Source organism: Colletes latitarsis, chromosome 8, assembly GCF_051014445.1.
Source record: "Colletes latitarsis isolate SP2378_abdomen chromosome 8, iyColLati1, whole genome shotgun sequence".
NCBI classification, from domain to species: domain Eukaryota; kingdom Metazoa; phylum Arthropoda; class Insecta; order Hymenoptera; family Colletidae; genus Colletes; species Colletes latitarsis.
In genome coordinates, this window is record NC_135141.1 from 28,243,916 (window position 1) to 28,263,008 (window position 19,093).

The window sequence follows — 19,093 nt, forward strand, 5'->3', positions numbered from 1 at the left end:
ACTATCAACGGACCGACGACTCCCGAAGAGCCAGGAGATTACGAACGACACCCTCTTCACGCTGCGCACTCGTCGCATATTAGAATCACATCGACGAGCAGAGAAATACCGTTGAATCCCATTGATTTGCATAGAGTAACATTTTCGCGGTGTTTGTTTCGAAAAACCGTGATTTTTTTAATGAGATAGGGTACGATCGGGTGAGAGATAAATCATGGATGAGAAAAAAGTATGCACGATAGGTTGTCGTTCGTGTAATACCACCTTGTCGTAAGAGATAACCGAACGCGATCGCGTATCTGGCCAGATCGCCGACGAAGGAAGGAGAAGGAATAAGTAGGGAGGTCATGAGATTAAAATGAACGGCGCAGCCCCAAGCGATACAGCCCTGGCCGTGGGCGTGCAGGCGGTAGGAAAGCCAACCGAGTTTCTCCAAACGCGCAAGTCGACGTGGAACTAGCGTGCCGGCTAGTCTTGCTAGAGCGAAACCAAGGACACTAGAGGAACAGCAGAAGCAGCAGCGACGGTGGCGTCGGCGGTGGTGGTGACGGCGGCGGCGGTAGCGGTGGCGGCAGCTAACAGAGGAATCGAATCATCGTGGCGTCGGCGGCGGGTATCGAGCAGAGTCAAATCATCGTGGCAGCGTCGGCGACGGCAGCGGTGGCGGTGACGGCGGCGATAGGTCCCCTTCACCCCGACCCACGTTTGTCTACGTGTACGTCTCTACCTCTTTACCCCGTCGCCGGTACCGTCCCCGCCGTGCCTGCCGCCCCCACCCCAGCTCCGCCACCGACAGACAATCCCTCCGTTCTCCCCTGCCCGACTCTGAGACTCTCCGGAGCTTCCCCTTCCAGCGACTTTTTTTGTCCGTATACGCCTCGTCCATCGCGACAAGGCAGCTTCCAAGCCTTTTTATCAGTCGACCGAAAAGATCCGTGGGGATCCTTCCGCGACAGCGCCCCGCGCATCGCATCAAACCTACCCTCGTGTTGTAAACGCGTTGCCTCGTGTACACGAATTCGCTCGCGTCGAAGAGCATCGGTCGAATTTTCTTCATTCATGTTTCTCGTTGCTCGTACAGATCTTGTATACATCGATCGTTACCATAAGGGAAGTACGAATAAAAGCGCGGGAAACGATTGTGACACGATATCACGTTAATTGAATCGATCGTATCGACGGCGATAATGATCGACGTGCAACAAGAGCGCCGATAATGAAATCGTTTCGACATTTATTGCAATGGTATAGAACACGCGTGTCGGGGTAAACGTGTCAAGGTGCCGTCAGCGTAGCGCAACGATTCCGGTGACGACACGCGAACCAACACACTTTTGACTCCGACGAGGAAATCGGACGAAGGTGCGTTTATTTCCATGGCAACGTGACGACGCACGGATTCTTGCCCCACGGATACGCAACAAGGCCCGAGGAACGAAGCGGAAGTCGAAGCGGCGACAAACTACTACCAGGATACGCAAATGTGGTTGGTACTTGTACATTTGCAGCTCAGAAGTTGAGAAACGGCCTCGTGGCGGAGAACGGTCTGTCTCTCTCTGTCTTGCGCCCGCCGCTTGGCGAGTCTGTACAGGAAAAAGTGCGCAGACGCAAATCGCGGTTGCGTGTATAACCCGCAACGCACCTCCTCCACGGGCGTCTCAACACGTCGTGAATTTCTTCTCGGTTCTATTGCTCTCACCCCCACATATTTTTCTATAGCGACCATCCTCGACCGAAGCCTACTGTTCCTCGCGCCCGCTCTTTGTAAAAAGAGCCGCGTCCGAATCTTTCCACCCTTTTTTACGTTCGGTATCTTTGGTTTACGAAACTTTCGAAAAATCGCGAAAATAAAAACAACGCAATATCGCGTTGGTAATGTAATCCGATCGACGTTGGTTTGAAAAAATTTTAACGGTGACTCGTTGCCCCTTTAACCCGCATTTTCCTTTATCAAAATAATACGCGAGGCGATAAGCGACTTGTCGCGACTTCTGGAACCGCGCATGACGTCGTCGGTGGGTAACAGCTTTGCGAGTAGCTGCACGAGCTCGTGGCGACTTTGCCAGAACGAGTGCGCAGTAACACGACGTAAGAAGTAGCTACGAGGTAGAGAGGGAGAGGGTGTGTTCGAGAAAGAAGCCCAAAGAACGAAGGCGTACAGGCAGGGGGAGGTGGCAGGTTTAAGGAAAGGTCTCTTTGGCGAGAAGGAGATCGTGGTCGCAAGCGTGAGAACAAAGGGGCGAAAATAAGTGCCCTTTTTGAAGGGTGATCGAGGGTGAGGCGTAAGAAAGAGGAAGACGAATCGAGAGAATGCGTTCGTGTAGGTTTCGAAGGAGATAAAAAGAGAAGATGTCGGCTAGGCGGAAAGAGAAAGAAGTCAGGCGATTCGTTCCTTGCGGGCTGCGGTCAGAGTGGGAGAATCAGCGCGAGAAAGAAAGACGGAATGCGAGAGAGGGGAAAAGATAGAGCGCGTTCGAAGTGTGAGTATAGAGAGGGGAAACGAGAAGGACGAAACGCGCAGGATGGCGCGAGGGAGTACAGGGTGTTGCGGAGCGAGGGAAGGGAGGAGTGCGTGACGAGGAGGGTGAGAAGGTGGGGGATATAAGGAGAGGGTGAAGGGTGTAGTGGGGGCTCGCGGGTAGGTGGCGGTGGTAGGATTGCGGGAGGTTGTGCGCGCTCGGCTTCGGTGGTTCGGTTGAACGAGGGCGCGCAAACGGGCGGGTGTCGCGAGCGTTGCAAAGCGGTGAAGGGTACCACGAACGGAAAGCACGGCGTGGCGCTAGGCGGGCGTAGGCGAGGTTCCGTGACGGCCGTTCGGTGGCGCAGCAGGAATTCCCAGCACGGCAGGCACCGGGTTGGTCAGCTACGTGGTGTTCGTGCGCCTCTCTCTCTATCGGTGTGTATATGCGCGATTTGCCCCGAGTCCGCGCCTCGACTTGATGACATGGCGTCCTAGCGCTGCACGGGCAAAGTCGCACGTCCTCGGTGGAGAGGCTCTCACCCCGTCGTCGAAACAACCGCATCCCAGGATGCCAAGGTAAGTCGACGTGGTGTGCATAGTGTAAATTTTCGTACGTACCGTGAACGGCATTCGTTCGAGCTGTTACGGATTTCGGGTGTCATCGGGGAAAACCGGGCGGTGTCGATAAGCTAAGAAATGTACCGTCGTGCGCCTCGAGCTCGTTTCGTCAAACCAGGTAGGGTCGTTGCCATCGAGCCTACCCTACGAATCGATATTACCAGTGCGGAGGAGAGGACGCTTCTTTCTCCCTCACACTTTCTTGCCGCTTTCTCCCTCCTTATTTCTACATCCATCTTTTACCTGTCGCTCTCTCACTCTATTCGCCCCTTGTTATCTTAGTTTTCGCCATTCGTTCGTGTCGTGTGCCCGACGTCGTTGTTCCTCGTAGTTGCTGTGTGGTGTATATTCAAATCGTGAGTGTTGCATGCTACGCGCAAATGATTTTATGCGCCCGTGTATCTGTGTACGTGTACGTGTGCGCGCGTGCACGAACGCGACTGTGCGATATCGTATGTGTAGGAAGGGTTAATATCGCGAGAGCGAGAGAGAGAGAGGGAACGTTCGCGGGGTAAAAGGAGAAAGAGGTTAGTTTCACCGTTTCTTGGAAAAAGATCGAGAAAAAGTGTTGCGCGTGCAAGGAGGATACTACGTGGCTTATCGGCGCATCGACGACAGCGTGCCTCTCGACGTGGATTTTCGCTCGACGAGAGGGTTGCGTAAATCTTCTCTCCCTCCTCTTTCCCTCGTCTGTTGGAATCACTCTGTCTTCCTCGTGTACTTCGTCCCTCTCCTCCCTTCCTCTTTCTCTCTCTCGAACGTGTGTCGCGGTCGGGTATGGCGCTGCCCATAGGCGCCGATACGCCCCGGGGTGTCGAGGCTGACTCGACTCGAGTCGAGTCGTTCGTTCGTCCATCCGCCGACCATCCTCCCCCTTGTTGTATTCATTGAGCCGCTTGTTCCCCGGTACGCCTCTACAGTTCCTTCCCTCGCGAGGGAGCATCATTGTTACTGACGATCGTGCTCACTTCCTCCTCGTCATTTTTACCCGTCTCTCTGTTGCATTTTCGTATTCGGCCAATGTAGCCTTCGATTCGTTTGCAATTGTTACCACGTACCATAACAGGTGAGTTGTGTATACGTACCTTACTCGTCTTTGCAAATGCGTGAGATCGGATCAGTGCCACAGCCTCGAGCCCGAGCACGTGTCAGAACGTGCCTTTCGGTCGGCAGTGTCACCGCGCGCGCGTTAATTAATCTCTTCGTTGATACATTGTAGTGGAAAATTATGTAACCTGTGCCTAGTGGGATAACCGTACTCGAACGAGAAAAAAAGAGGTGTCTGTTGGCGTAAAATGTTTGCGATTGGGGGAAAGAAAGTATCGTGAATGAGCAAGCACGTGAAGAATGGAGCAAATGGTGTACAGGTGTCGTCGTGTGAATCGTGATATACGGTATTTATTATTTGTTTACTCCAAATGATTTAATACTCGAAGTGATTTTTCCTTCACCGTGAAAATTTGTATTTCGATGTGACAGATTAATATTTTTCATGCTTTCGAATATCTGGTAATTTTCATAGTCGTTTTCGTGATTAAATGTGCCCGTGTGTATTTTACACAATTTTTCGAATACTTGCATTCCCTGTAAAACTTCAAGGTGCAGATTTACCGTTATTCGACGAATCTAGTTATCTTAAACTCGGAGTCGTTGTTATCTTCGAGACACAGACACGCTTAAACAGAGATTAGGCTGAGCTTAGAGTGTTGTACATCATCGAATTGTTAATCATTTTTCTTTAGAGTCTCGATCATAAATAGAAACATTTGGCGTTAGACGTGTTACCTGATGTGAAATATCTCGCTTTCTTGCATGGTGAAAAATGTGTTCGTCTATCGACCTCCCGCCAAGTGAAATAACCTAACAACCACGTGGTTTGAACACGTGGTGCCTTTGCTGGTTCATACTATCCCATTTTAAGCAGCATCGCGAACTTCTGTGTGTCACGTACGTTTACTGTATTATTTGCGAGAATTTCCTCGCATAAATTAATTGGAAACAGAATTTGAAAATCTACGTTCAAAAATATCAACTCCTATATATTGATAATAGCCACGTGTTCTCAGTAACGTATTTACATTTCTCTATTATGATCGATTATTACGTGTGCTCGTACATATTCCCCTGCTCGAAATATTTGTCGCGTGATAATACTTTTACTCGAAGAAACGATAAATCTTGTAAATATTCAAGGAGAGTATTTACGATGTTATTCGTGAAACTCAGTCCAATCACGGATGCGTTCGTAAAAAAAAAAAAAAAAGAAACGATATGGCCTCTGTGTAAGCGACAAGTGTTGGCTTGTGCACTGAAGCACAACGTATCCGTACCCACGTGTATTTCGATGAGAACTTACATGGCACTTCCTGCGGGTTTCTGATTAAAGTAGCGTGTCGATTTTATCATGGTACCCGCGAGGGGTTGAAGCGGCGATTATAGTGGCGATGATGGTGGTCGTATACATAATATGGGGAGGGTTCGACTAAATAGCTTCGTGCATAGGGTCCACCTCTTGTAATGGTAATATTACGCTAATTTAATGGCGCGACAAGTATCATTCGTCGATTCGTAGCAGTTGGCGCGTGAATGTGATTTCATATTTTTCAAATCTCCCGCGCCCGTAGATGTTGGTCGATAATACAGGTTCCTGTCGTCGCGATTCGCTCGCTGGTTTGCTAATAGCGTTCTGGTAGACAGATCGAGCGAACAGTTTCTCCCAAAAGCAAAAACGATGCCTCCTAGATGATTTTGTCATCCCATGGAAACTGTGCAATAAGGCTCGAGATTTTAACGATAACCTATTTCGTCGTATCTACGATTTAGAGAATCAAGTATAATTTTGTACGTTGACGATCGTCGGTACGCGTTAAAGTAGAGGGATTAACGTTGTTATGAAATTGAAGGGTAACTTGTGAGAGATAGCGCGAGCTACCGATTTCTATTTTACGGGGAAAAAAGCGTGTATACAATCTAAAGTGCGTGCGCCTGCGCGTTCGTGTAACGGTGATGACTGTGCAACGTGCTGCCTCTCCCTGTACTCTTCATCCGTTGTTCCTTTTATTACGTGTGTGGATTACGACTGCGTGGTCGTCAGGATATATCCATTACAAGAATATCGGGCTCCAACAGCAGTTTGCACTTTTGCCAACTCGTTGCAACTTTTGATTTTCAGCCGGATACAGCGTGACGCGTTTTTTTTATTCCGCGGATACCGTCGATTGAAAATCCTTACAGCGGCGTAGATTAAACGAATCGGTCCGATCGACTTGTTGGCGAATAGGGCGCTTCAGGGGCGTAGAAAAGAAACGGTTAAAAACGTTATTTCTTATTGTGACGGAACGAGAGTCGCGATGACATCATTTCGGAACGGTGCATGATTTCACTTGGCAATGACGAGTAAACCTCACCCTCCGCGTGTTCTAATTATCTGTCGTTACACGTCATGGTATTTGGAGGGGTGTTGTCGATTGCTCAACAATGCCTCGTTAACAATAGACACCCGAGGGTAACGTGTCCAAGGATTTATTCCTGCCGGTCGTTTCTTTGTCCCGAAACTCTTTTATCTCCCGGAATGATTCAACGGGGACCATCGACAAGGACTGGGTCGGTGGAACGTAGTTGTCGCAAAACAAGGATCGGGTGTACGAGCACCTGTTTTCATAACACCGTGCAACTATATCGCGAAATGGGTGTTCAGCTTCGCGCCCTAGTTACACCTGCGTCTAGTATCGTGGTAGGCACGTAATACGTTTGCACGACACTGTACGTCAACCGAGGTTGCCACGTTTCTCGTGACTGCCGCTTGAAAAACTGAGGTCGTATTGAATAACGAGTCGCAGGCAAATTGTTAGTAAATCCTTTAAAGTCGCCGCTGGTCGATCGATTCAGGAAATTTTCTCGCGGCGATCGAGATTAACCGCGGTGTATACGAACTTGGAATTAAATCTATTTTTAAATAAGTCTCTATTAAAATGAACAGGCGCGACGCAATTGCTAGTGTCGATTAATTATCGCGATACATCGTGATTTTCGACTCTCGATAAATCAATAGCGATATTGTATTCTGTAAAATTTCGTTAAACTTGCAAAGGCTGCAAAATAATTCTAATATCGACTATTCCGTTATATATTAATGATGGTGCCATATTTTTGGTTCGAATTTAACCTTTGTATCGTATAATTTCTGATTAGAGTCGAAAATATATATTCGGAGCATGGAATCGTTCGTAAAAGGCTGGAACGGAAGTGCTGTTCGAAGTGATCGTTGAAAAATTCAGAAAGCAGATTTTGTTATGGCGTAGGTGTGTTTCGGGATCACGGGGGAACTTTTCATAAGAAAGGGGAGAAAAATTTACTTAAAAACGCAGGGGTGATCATTGCAGCATTGCGCATCGAGGGGCGATCGTATTTAACCGGAGGGTCGGCAACGGTGCATAGATTTAATCGCTCTATGGGAACGGAACGTTGCGTAGGAAATCGCTGAAAAGCCACGCAGCGTGGACCTGAATCTACTACTCTCGTACGCGAAAAGTATTCCTGTTCGATCGAGGGAACTTTGGTCCAAAAATTACGGTCGTAATTTAAACAAGGAATAACTAGAACGAAGTGAAAATTAGTTATCTTTATTGGTGTTAAACGTTTCGGTATTTGCACGTAATTTCAATCGCCAAGAATAATTGGAATCAATTAGAATGGCCGTTAGCTTTTATACAAATTTTAGTACACGCGCGTTACACGGTACATAGAATTCTTATAGCAATTATTCTTCTTGCTTTTGCTAATTTTTACAACGTTAAAAACCCCGTGGTATTTAACGTCGTGGAAATCATGCGATCGGACTGCTTCCAGATCCGATGCAGTCGCTTTGTCCCGTAGCGCTGGTGTTCCCCTTTGTCGCTCGTAAATTTTTATTTTTCCTGTCGTAAACAGTTTTCGTTGTTTCGCGAAGATTTTTTTACAACTGCACGACGACGACGGTAGAGGACCTTCGATAAACGCGTCGGACGATCCGGTTAGGAAAGTTTCGAGAATCGAGAATGGCTCGACTGTGAAAAAAAATGTAGGGTGGGCGCCAATGCGCGCAGCGAGGTCGGCCGCGTCGTCGTTGTCGGCGGAAGGGTGGTGGTCGTGAGGGCGAGGAGCGTCAGAGAGGGGTAGGTACGAGGTTGAGGAGGCGTAGGAGGGGTAGGGTGCAGGCTAACAGAAAGAAAGATGGCCGACCTGTCTGTGAGTGCATGCGTGAGTGCGTGAGAGAGCCTTAGACTCGTCTGTGTGTACACGGGCTGGTGTTTGTAGTGGTCGCATGTTTGAGAGGGGCAAAAGAGCAAGCTCTTCAGAGCTGAGATTCAACGTCTCGGAATCCTTAGACGGGAACACGCGATATTCTTCTCGGGGTTGTCGATGCTTTACTACATTTCTGCCACCGGTAGCCAGTCCGTTGTACAATATTATTCGAATACACCGTGAACTTTTATTCTCCAGGTTAATCGTAAATTTAACAAACGTGGGTTCACGGTTTTCGAAACCTCCGGATGATTATGCTAACGAGACTCTCCGCGCGTTATCAACGTTGCACGCTCGGTTCGAACGTATCGTTGCGGCAATCGTTAATTATTTCGTTACGAATCCCCCGGTATCATTTCGAACACACAAAACCAGACTTTCCATTCGCGCGCGCGCGCGTTCTCGGTGGGGGGGGGGGGGGGGGAACAAGCCCAAAAACGCGCGCGTCCCTCTCGTCGTGTGCGTTTACTTGGTCGCCACGAGCGAACGAATCAGAAACGCCGCGAGTATTTCTCCACGAAGGCTCTAAAATGTGGGACACGCTCCTCTCGGTAGCCAATCCCTCTCCTCCCCTTTGCCGCGAAATTCTCCGTTAACTTCGTACCTGGTGCTTCCACTGCAGCTAACGGAATGAGCCGTACCTGTGCTCGATGCCCGACAAACTATCGCGCCGCGTCTCTCTCGTCCGCAACACGCACTCACACACGTGCACCTAAACGCGCGCGAGCGCTCGTCGACTCGGGGAATGTGTGAACTGCGAGCGCGTTCATCGTTCCAAGCACATCCTGGCACTCCCCCAGTGGGAGGAGGTGCGACAAGGGACAGATATCCGAGTACACACTAGCCTCGCTCGATTCGAAACACTCCCGAATTATATCACCACCGGCGCGAGGAAAAGCCCTGGCCGTACGGGAGAGAGAGGTTACCCTGAAAACGGTTCGCGTGTGGAGCGGTTTATTTCGTGGGTGGCGATATTGATTATCGCGAGGCCAGCCTATCCGCTCCCGGCCATTCTTTCTCTGACATTATCGATGCCTCGGGGGGATGTTACGAAGCGATCTTTTCGACCGGATCGGTCGTCGTATCGACGGGGAACCCCCCCTGTAAAATTCGAACGTTCGCGATTGCGTCACACGCCATTTGTATCTCCCGCGTCGAATGTCTCTCTTTCTCTCTCCACTTCGACCTATCATTTTTATCCGTTTAGCTACCTATTTCGTTCGTTCGTTGCACACTCCGTTAGTTTCGACCTCGATCCACCGTTAAAATTCGGTCGATCGATTAAGCAACCCTTAATCTAGACCGATCGACATCTCCGGTCGCCTCAGTCTGTGCCCCCTTTTCTTTTCCTCTTCGTTCTGGTTCACGTATCTTACCCTCCTTGACCGTTAAGGGAACGACCTGGAAATATCACGCGAAAATATTCACTTCTCGGTTTGTTTTTTTTTTTTTAAATTTTTAGTCAGACCAGTCTCCAGAGACGTTCACTCGTATATGCTATAATTAGAAGTAAATATTTTATCGAATAAATGGGCGAATGCAGAAATTATTTTTCGCTAAAAATAAACCAAGAACTTTCTGTTGCATAATGCCTCCACTTATGAACTTTATATGGGCATTTAATAGCTCTGTAGGTTCGGATATTGTTTTGTTCGAGTATTGACCGTTTAACGTACGCGTCATCATTTTTAGTTTTCTTGTATTCGTATCGGTTATAGTTTCAGATGTCTCATGTTAATGCGAGTTAACGGAAAAACATGTACTCGGGTATGAAGCCATTAATTAAAGCAAGGTTCTGGTTTGTTGGGCAATAAAATGCGTAATTTTCAGGAACATGATTTTGGAAATAAATTACCTTGGCACTAGAATTGTTTAATAAAATAAGAAAATTGCCAGAATTTTGTCCAAAAGTTGTATAACGTATTATCATACGCATTAAAACATTGATGAACAAAGATAGTGGAATATTACTCGGAAGGAAAAGTTTAATGCAACGAACCGGTTAACTGTATCCATCCTGATGTGAGAAATTGTAATTAACAGCTGTTAGAAACAGATAACTTGGCGACCATATTGCTTTAGAGTCACAATGGACGCATGTATATTAGTAAGAAGATGAAATCAGACTTACGAAATGGATATATGGATATGTGATCTCAGAGTTACGCAGAGTTATAAAGGGTTTTAATGTTTCAAGTCTTATACGTATATTTTATCGCTCGAACAAACCAAAACTGTCTTAATTCGTGAACGTATACATAACCCAAGAAATAATTTCATTTTGCATTAGAAAACTAGAGTAAAACGGGTTAAATAAAAATCAACAAATTATGTCATAACAAACCATTTATCGGTAAACGTTTCCGACCATATGTTCGCGATCATCAGCAGAACGGAAAACTTGTACAACGCTACTATAAAAGGAGATATGTATCAATGGTTGAAGGTGGCTAGAAACACGTGGTTGGAAATAATGAGCAGCAATAAATATGGCTTGTTACGACTACGCCATTCCTCGTGGATCTTAATGCCACGGAGCCTCGTTACTAATTTTGATTAAATAAAAACTATAACGTCGGACTGAATTTCACAATATTGCGGATCTCCGCTCGCGGTATCATTATCGCGAGAGCACCGCGCACGCGCGTCGCGCCGGGGAAAAACGGGAAAATATCGCGCGGCGTTACACCGTGACGGGCCGCAGAATTCCTGCAGAAACGATTTTGTCGACTGACACGTACATCCTTGAGCGATGACTCAGCGAAACGTTTCTCTATCGATACGTATCTCTCGCCTGGCCGCGGTAAGAATAATCCTAGGATAAAAACTAGCATCTTGAAAGCGCTATTAATGGATCCCGGAGTATACCTAGGCACCTTTAGATAGCCGTGCATGCGAGGTACGTACCCGTATCCTCTATACGCGGAAGCGTCGAAACAGTAAAAGGTAGGAGTCGTAGCCGCCGCGGGGCGAGGGTACAAGGAGAGGAAACAAAAAGAGAAAGAGAGAAGAGGAGTACGGGGCGGCAGAGGCAGGAGGGAGAGAGAGTCAGGGAGGACGAGCGACGATTTCAGGCTCTCGAAACGCAGCGGTATTTGCCGCGCTTTGTCGTTCGTTTTGTACCTCGGCGTGACTCTGCCGCTGGTGCTGATTACGCAATGCGTGGCCATGAGAGGAGTGAGTCGCGTAGACGCACGTACGAACGCGCACACATCCTCGGTTTAAGGACGTGTGCGCGTCACGACGAGAATTTAGCGCACGCGTGTGCGTGCCACGCATACGCGAACGCGACGGACGCTCGCACGTGCGTGAGCAACAGGCGTACGCGTGTGCGCGTGTGTGTGGGACGCGCGCGTGCGAGCACGCCAGTGTGATGTCGAACGAGCGTGTGTTGTGTGTACGCGGTCGCATCTCCTCGCGCGCGGTGCCCGTCGTCCGACGATGGCCCACATCTCGTTGTGTTTACAACACAAATTGCGATCGAGCACGCGTGCCGAAGTGTCCCGTGGCCAGCGAAGAGGACGTTCGAGAAACCGTCGCGCGCCTCCTCTCTGTGTGCACGCTGTTCTTTTCTGTGCCTCTCCACGGCTCGCGCGATCTTCGCGCGAGATCCCTCTATTCACCGCGGAAACCTCGTTGTTTTCGGGGTCAGCCGTGTCGGGAGACGCGCGTTCTCTCCGCGACGGCGGCCGTGCCCGTGTGTGTGTGTGTGTGTGCTCGCGCGCGCGTCCCGCGTGCGTGTGCATGCGCGTGCAACGGCGATAATGCCGCGTTTTTGTGTGCATCGCGAGTTTGCCTTGTAGTCGCGATGAATATACATAGGCGTGTAACCTAGGAACAATGGGGTCGGTTATGATGACGTTGTCGGTAGAAGTTGCTCGGTGGCGATGATGCCCGATGGGTAATGGTGGTGAACTCGATGGTTGACCGTCGGGGCTGGGCCATTTTTTACCCATAGAGACGATTATTTATCCGTACAAGATTTTTATTTTTATTGTTTTAACTGTTCGAGCAGGTGATCGCAAAATTCTGTGTGAAAAGTGCCAGACGGTGTGAAATTTATGCTAGTAAAAGCGCGATCGTGCTTAATGGCACTTAAACGATTAACCTACATTTTCCAATAATTTTTGTTTACAATAGTAATTAATGGTTGAAAGTAGCAATGAGTTATAGGTAAACGCGTTATCCGTTTGGGGCTCCTAAAATTATGATTTGTTAACAATTTGGGAAATAAATTTGAAAAATAATAAAGTAGTTTTATAAAATAGCCGAAGGAAATTTCCGTCCTTTCTATGGCGCTGACTACTTCAAAGATTACTTAATCCCCTAAAAATACCTAACGTATCTTGAATTATCCTTATCTACCTTACTTTTTGTTTTAAAAGTACTGGTGTTTACGATTCGGTGTATATAATAAATAATATGTTTTTGAACGATTGAGTGGTCGAGTACTAGAATTTTCAATGTCGGCAGGTATCAACTACTGAAAACATTTTTGGGTCCCCACGGAAAATTCTACATAATTATATATCACACATCTGATAAGTTTTAGCCTTGTAAGACGATGAAGGAACGGTTGGCACGTGGTTCTATAAATTTGATGCGATCGTTCCATAAGAACTAAAAAAGATATATAAGCTTTTACGACAGTGTTATCTTGAATGGTTGGCTACTGGTACACATACCTTAATATACGAAGAATAAGGTTCCTTATTGAACAAACTTCGGTATAAACAAGTATTAACATCATTGAAATCTTTTATAGTTTTCCTATACGGACGCTTATATTTTTTTGTTTTTATAAATTAATTTCGGTTTCGACTTTACGTCGACAAATGAGCAAGTCGTCGAGTAGAGATATCGCGATCGTCCGCAGTGAAACGGTTAATGGGTATAAGGTAACAAAAAAAGACAGTTAAAACACACAAAAACAAGAATATCGTTGAAAAGAGAGGCCAGTATGTGCAATTAGCGTGCAAACAGACGTTTAAATTCTTTTAGCGTTATTTGCAATAAATTACTAATAAAAATCGACAAACGTTTCGAAACATATCATTACTATATAATATTTGTATTTTGACAAAAAAGGTCCAATAATCACACGCCATATTGCGTCTTTATACATTAATGTGAAATGCAATCTGGTATTGTGTTTGTATTTATATGTGTTTATAAACATTCGTATTGTTATCATCTAACGATCATGGATTTCATTCATCGTAACGGTTTTCCCGAACGTGACCCGAATCAGCCGATAACAGACGTAATATTTAAATACATTTAAACCGCAAATATACGAACACATTCTTATTTAAGCAACAATGTTTGGATATTCGAATATTTTACTGTTTTCGATCATTCAATCATTCGATTGATTTCAAGCCGGACTTCGTAGCGAGAATAAAATGGCGACGAGTGAACTCGTCGTGTCCGCGGCAGTGATTTTAAAATGACGAGTCAACGTTGGCCGGTCAACAGGTTAAGGGAATGTAACGGGACGAAGTTCGCGCGATGGTCGAACGGGTGTACGTGTCGCTGGTGGCGATCCTAACCTAAAAATGCGACGCGCGTCGCGTCCGCGGTGTTCTTCCGTAGAATTCTGTACCAGTTTACCCCGTGTTTTCTATTCGATCGAAACATCATACGCAGATAGGGCCGTGCGTGTATCTAGCATTTGTGCCAGCTCGTGTAGTAACACGATTTGATATAGAAGTCGTAAATATCGTTTAATCGAGCTTTATCGCTGGCAGTGCACGGTCGCACGCGTGATCGAACGAATCGTACGGTCGTTAGATCCCCGGACGATTCGCTTTCGTGCCTCCCGTTCAACGAATTTCTCGATTTCCCGTTATTAGAGCGAAACGTTCGTTTAATCGTCGTTAGAGGCCGTCTTGCGTTCGTACGGTCGCGGTACTTTTAACGAGAAGAATGATACGAGACCGTAGGAAGTAATTCGATGCTTAATTATACGCGGAGAGTGTTCCTGTCGTTAATGCACGGAACATATACACCCGAGTGTTCGGTACGGGGCGGCCTGGCTCTCTTCTCGATAACCTGAATAAGCATTCGAAGCGACGGTGGCGTTTTCGATCGACACCGGAGACCACTTTTATTTCGCGTTTCGCCCACCAGCGTGCACGGGCGTCGGGGTTTTTTTTCCGTGTTCGGTCAAAAACTGGTCGAACGCGCCGGGTGTATCCGCGCGCGACTAAACAAATATAACTAAGGAGGCGGCTCGATGCCTGGTTATATACGTGCACCTTTCGAAGAACGCAATTGTGTACACTGTCATGGTCTTCGTTTACGTCTGTTCTCGCGACGGTTCCGTTTCTTCGGGCAACTTTCCTGCACGGTTCATCGGCTGCGCGTTCGGCAATTGTTCGCCGCCGCGGAGATATCTATTCCGTATCGAGTGGATTATATCGATGAAAATATTCTGGAAACATCGCCGGATAGATAATAAACGCCGGCGTAAGGAGAAAAATTCCAGTTGATTCAACAGTACCCTGACGTAATCGTGTCGAACGATATCGGTTGAGTAAATAATACATAACCCCTCTATTGCATGACTGTTATATTAAAGAAAATTATAACACGTTAGTACTCGATTATTTATACAAACGAAACCGTTTATTTTTAGTTTCAATTTTACAGCCAAACGCGATGTAATATTTGAAATTCTCGGATAACCTCAGCCCTGCGAGTGGTCGATGCAATCAAAATGGTGGCACGAGCGTTTTCTTTTTTAAACGATTCATTTTCGAATCGGCGTACAATCGTACATTAAATTTTCATATCTCACAGTGAACTTTCCAGGGTATCGTATTTTGTTACAGCATTCCCTATTTACAAGAATATTCTCGTTAGAATGCTTTCGTAACCAATTCAATTCTTATACGTATTAACCTTAACCCACTTATGGTTTTCTTCTAAAAGAATTTAACGAATATATTGTTGTTCCGTTTTTATATAAACGGAAGGATCGTTTTAAGGTTTTGGTTGATCTCACACGATCAAAACTTACTTTCCACTGAAATCTGGGTTAACGACGAGTCGTTAAATTTATTTGTTCCTTCTCCTGCAGCTACTTTATTCTATAGATTAACATTTCAAATATCGCCTTGTTCTAAAGCATCGATATTAGATGGTTGTTTTTAAGGTCTACTTCTCGTTGTTGTGTTTTATTCGAGTATTCCGCGAACAGGAAGCTGTCCAAACGTTTAGTCGCGGCTAAATAGAATCCGCTAGGAAAGCCTTACTCGATGAGTTCCTCTAGCGAATCTGGGACGCCACGATATTTTTTCTATCATAGACGAAGAATTTACTTCCAACACATACATGTATGGTCGATAAATTCAGAGATGTAATTATTTTTCACAGAATTCTTTTTCTAGAATCGCTAGGGCTCCACGAGTCACAGTGTGACCACCATTGATATACAGAGTCTTCAGCTATCCCTGGGAAAAATTCTAATGGGGGATTCTAGAGGCCAAAATAAGACGAAAATTAAGAATATCAATTTGTTGATGGAGGCTTCGTTAAAAAGTTATTAACGTTCAAAGTTTCGGCTGTAGAACTGCAATTTGTCCACGTTCTCGAATTTTTTTCTCCAAAGTGCGTAGGAATTCGGGGATATGAGTATTCACCAAAAGTGATTGTAATTGACCCCCACAGCTAACAATATTTTTTTCAGAACGATTTGAAATATTTTAATTTCGTCGAAAAATTTCACACCTTCTCGAATTTTTTTCTAGAAAATGGGTAGGATTGCGAGACATGTCTATTCACCAAAAATGATTGCAATTGACCACCGCAACTAAAAATAATTTTTTTAGAATTAATTAAAAATTTTTTTTTTGTTGAAAAATTTAGGCACCTACCCCCTGTCGATTTTTCTTAAAAATTCCTTTTTCATTTTTAGTAATTTTGTTTGACGCCCTACAGAAAAGTTGTCTAATACTTTTTTGTAGGTACCCATGAGCTCTACTTCAGAAAAAAGTTTCATTGAAATATATTCACAATTGTAGGAGTTATGGCTGTTTGAAAATTGGACCATTTCTATGTGGTTTTTCTCATTTTGCGGGGTCAAGGACCAACATTTCGAACATTTTTGCGATTTGTACGTATTCTCCATCAAAATACGCGTAGTTTGCTTTTTTAAACATTAAAATCGCCCAATCCGTTCAGAAGTTATGACGTTTTGAAAATTCGCATGAAAATTTGAATTTTTTTCTCGAAACTGAGTAGGATTTCGGGGGTATGTCTATTCACCAAAAATGATTGCAATTGACCCCCGCAACCGAAAATAATTTTTCCAGAACGATTTGAAATTTTCGAATTTAATTGTTAATAACTTTTTAACGAAGCCTCCATCAACAAATTGGTATTCTTGATTTTCCTCTTATTTTGGCCTCTAGAATCTCCCATTAAAATTTTTCCCAGGGTTGACCGAACACCCTGGATATTAGGGGTGGCGCAATCTGAAACTGCAAAAACCCACACTGAATATTCAAACAGATAAAGCTTGATATTTTATCTACCGATGAGGAAATAATCGGATAATAATAAAAAACTCCTCAATATTTAATCATCCGATGACTCTCGTTTTTGTTTAAATGCTGAATAAGATATTGATTGCTGGAGTCAGGGCATGCCCTTTCAGTCCATGCCTTATCATGGTGTCCTAGCCGGAGTAGTTATCAACTGTTACAGTAGTCAGATAATGCTTCTAGTACAGCTAAAACAAGCAGAGTCATAAAACAGTTGTTATCTATTTCATAAAACATTGTTTATTTATTTTCTCGAAAAGATAACTTCTTCAGCAGTTAGTCACCGGGAAATCAGAGTCTTATACCTCGTTCGATTTCAGAAATACTAGCCTGTAACACTTTTAGCGATTCACCCTGTATAATACCGTTACAGTAGAGCAGCGTTTCTCAAACTGGGTTCCGTAATTGCGTCCACGATGGCGGTAGTCGTCCCTCGCTTCTAATTACATTTTTGCAAAGTGTAACAAAAGGTAGTAAATCTCAATAGATTTTCGTAACGAGTTAATTTCGTACAGTAAAGATACTTAAAACGTGAATACGCTTAAAAATAATTTTAAATTGCAGAAATTTGAATGGAAATTTTCTCGTCGAGCGAGCCTGTGAAAAGGTGAAGTTTGAGAAACCCTGCAGTAGAGGATGCGGCTTACGTTTCTGATAGACGATACATACGGTTTGACCACCACTGGCGCATATTGTTGTGGTCGTCCGTCGGGAGTTAGAATTTGTTTTTTTTTTTTTAGTGGAATGCGCGACGATTACAGCATCCTTTCAGATCTATCTCTCTCCCCACCGTCGGTGTGTGCGTGTGTCTGCGTGCCCCGTTGTCGATTACGTGAAACGCGCGCGACGATTTTTCTTTTTTTTTTTTTTCCCCCCCACCACCCCTACACGCGAGGAGGATACAGAAACGTTCCGTAGCGACTGATCGATACCATCGTCTGCTTTGCAACACCGTCGCGTCGGTCGCGGGCGCGCTTCCACTTTCGCACGGCCGATTTAATAAAGCCAAGCAACCGAGAGTCGACGCGCGATTTTATTACGTAATATCCATTTATCAGGAACGCCGTGTCGAGGTTGCGCGACCGATGTCGAAAGAAGGAAGCAACCGATCGAAACTCGCGCCACGACATTTCAGAAATCCTCGATCGCGGTCGTTAATGCACACTGTGCACCGCATCACGATGACGTGCCATTCACCGTGAAAACCATTCACTCAGGCCACTAACAAGGTCGAGCAAGGTCGAGCACAACCATCCAGCCATTTGTATCGAATATACAACGATACACATATGCACGATACATATATAATACGCGTGACACGCGCGCGCGTGTCTGTATAAATTGTACATGCATATGGGGACGCGCGCGCGCGCACACACACTGGCGCGCGGGTGTGCATTTATTGTGCATGTGTATCGAGATTTGCGCGCGAAACCAACGGAACCCGGTATCGATCCGAATGCGTAGAAAATGCTATTGATTCTCCGGGGGCCGACCCGTCGACCTCTTCTCCACGTTGTGTAGTCGCGAGGACTGAGGAGACGGAGGCAGGATCCTCTCTCTTTTCCTCTTCCTTTTACTCTCCTTTGGGTGTATCATGTGCTAAGAAAGTAGTTTCCTGTTTCTCTTCATTTTTATGGGTGAATTTTTGCCGCCATACGATCGAAAATGCAAGTTTTAAACATTCGATCCATACATCGTTATTAATATATATAGAAAATCGTTCATCGTTCCTTGACGATTAATTTAAAAATGAAACACGGTTAAAATCGTCAGATAATAGTTTATCGTTAGGGGTGTGCGGGTAACCCCTGCTATACGTATTTCTTTAGGGCTTTTTTGTTATCGTCTACTGTTTTAGATCTATATCGTTCATCTATTTTGTAAACTTCTTTATTGGAAATTGGATGTTGACGAAGTCTGGGCTAACAATTCGCGCCATTGCCTGCCTTTCTATCACCCTGGGGCAATTATACAGCAACTACTTCCTCGCAACTGTTGATTTATGCCCCGAGTCATTGCCTCTGTACACGTGAAAACGTATCTAAAATATCGATATTTAAAAAAAAATAGTATACATAAACAATAAACAAACATTTTTTTATATCTTGAAAAAGACCTTCGGAAATACTTATCACGGTATGTTAGTTATTAGTTTTTGACTGTTATTCTGTTCCCTCCT

At 45.4% G+C, this 19,093-nt stretch overlaps 1 protein-coding gene across 9 annotated transcripts in view; it reads left to right on the forward strand.

Moving 5' to 3' along the window:
* Nucleotides 1-917: 917 nt before the first annotated feature.
* The window catches only part of Ttk (zinc finger and BTB domain-containing protein ttk), a 66,668-nt gene continuing 48,492 nt past the window's right edge, over nt 918-19,093 (forward strand). For 3 of the 9 annotated variants that reach the window (XR_013080129.1, XM_076771049.1, XM_076771051.1), the window contains exon 1: nt 2,675-3,037. The gene's annotated coding sequence lies outside the window, so the exon portion shown is untranslated. Of the gene's footprint in view, nt 1,487-2,674; nt 3,038-3,113; nt 4,146-19,093 lie in introns of those variants that run through there. The other 6 variants (XR_013080131.1, XR_013080130.1, XM_076771052.1 and 3 more) reach the window with 4 other exon arrangements.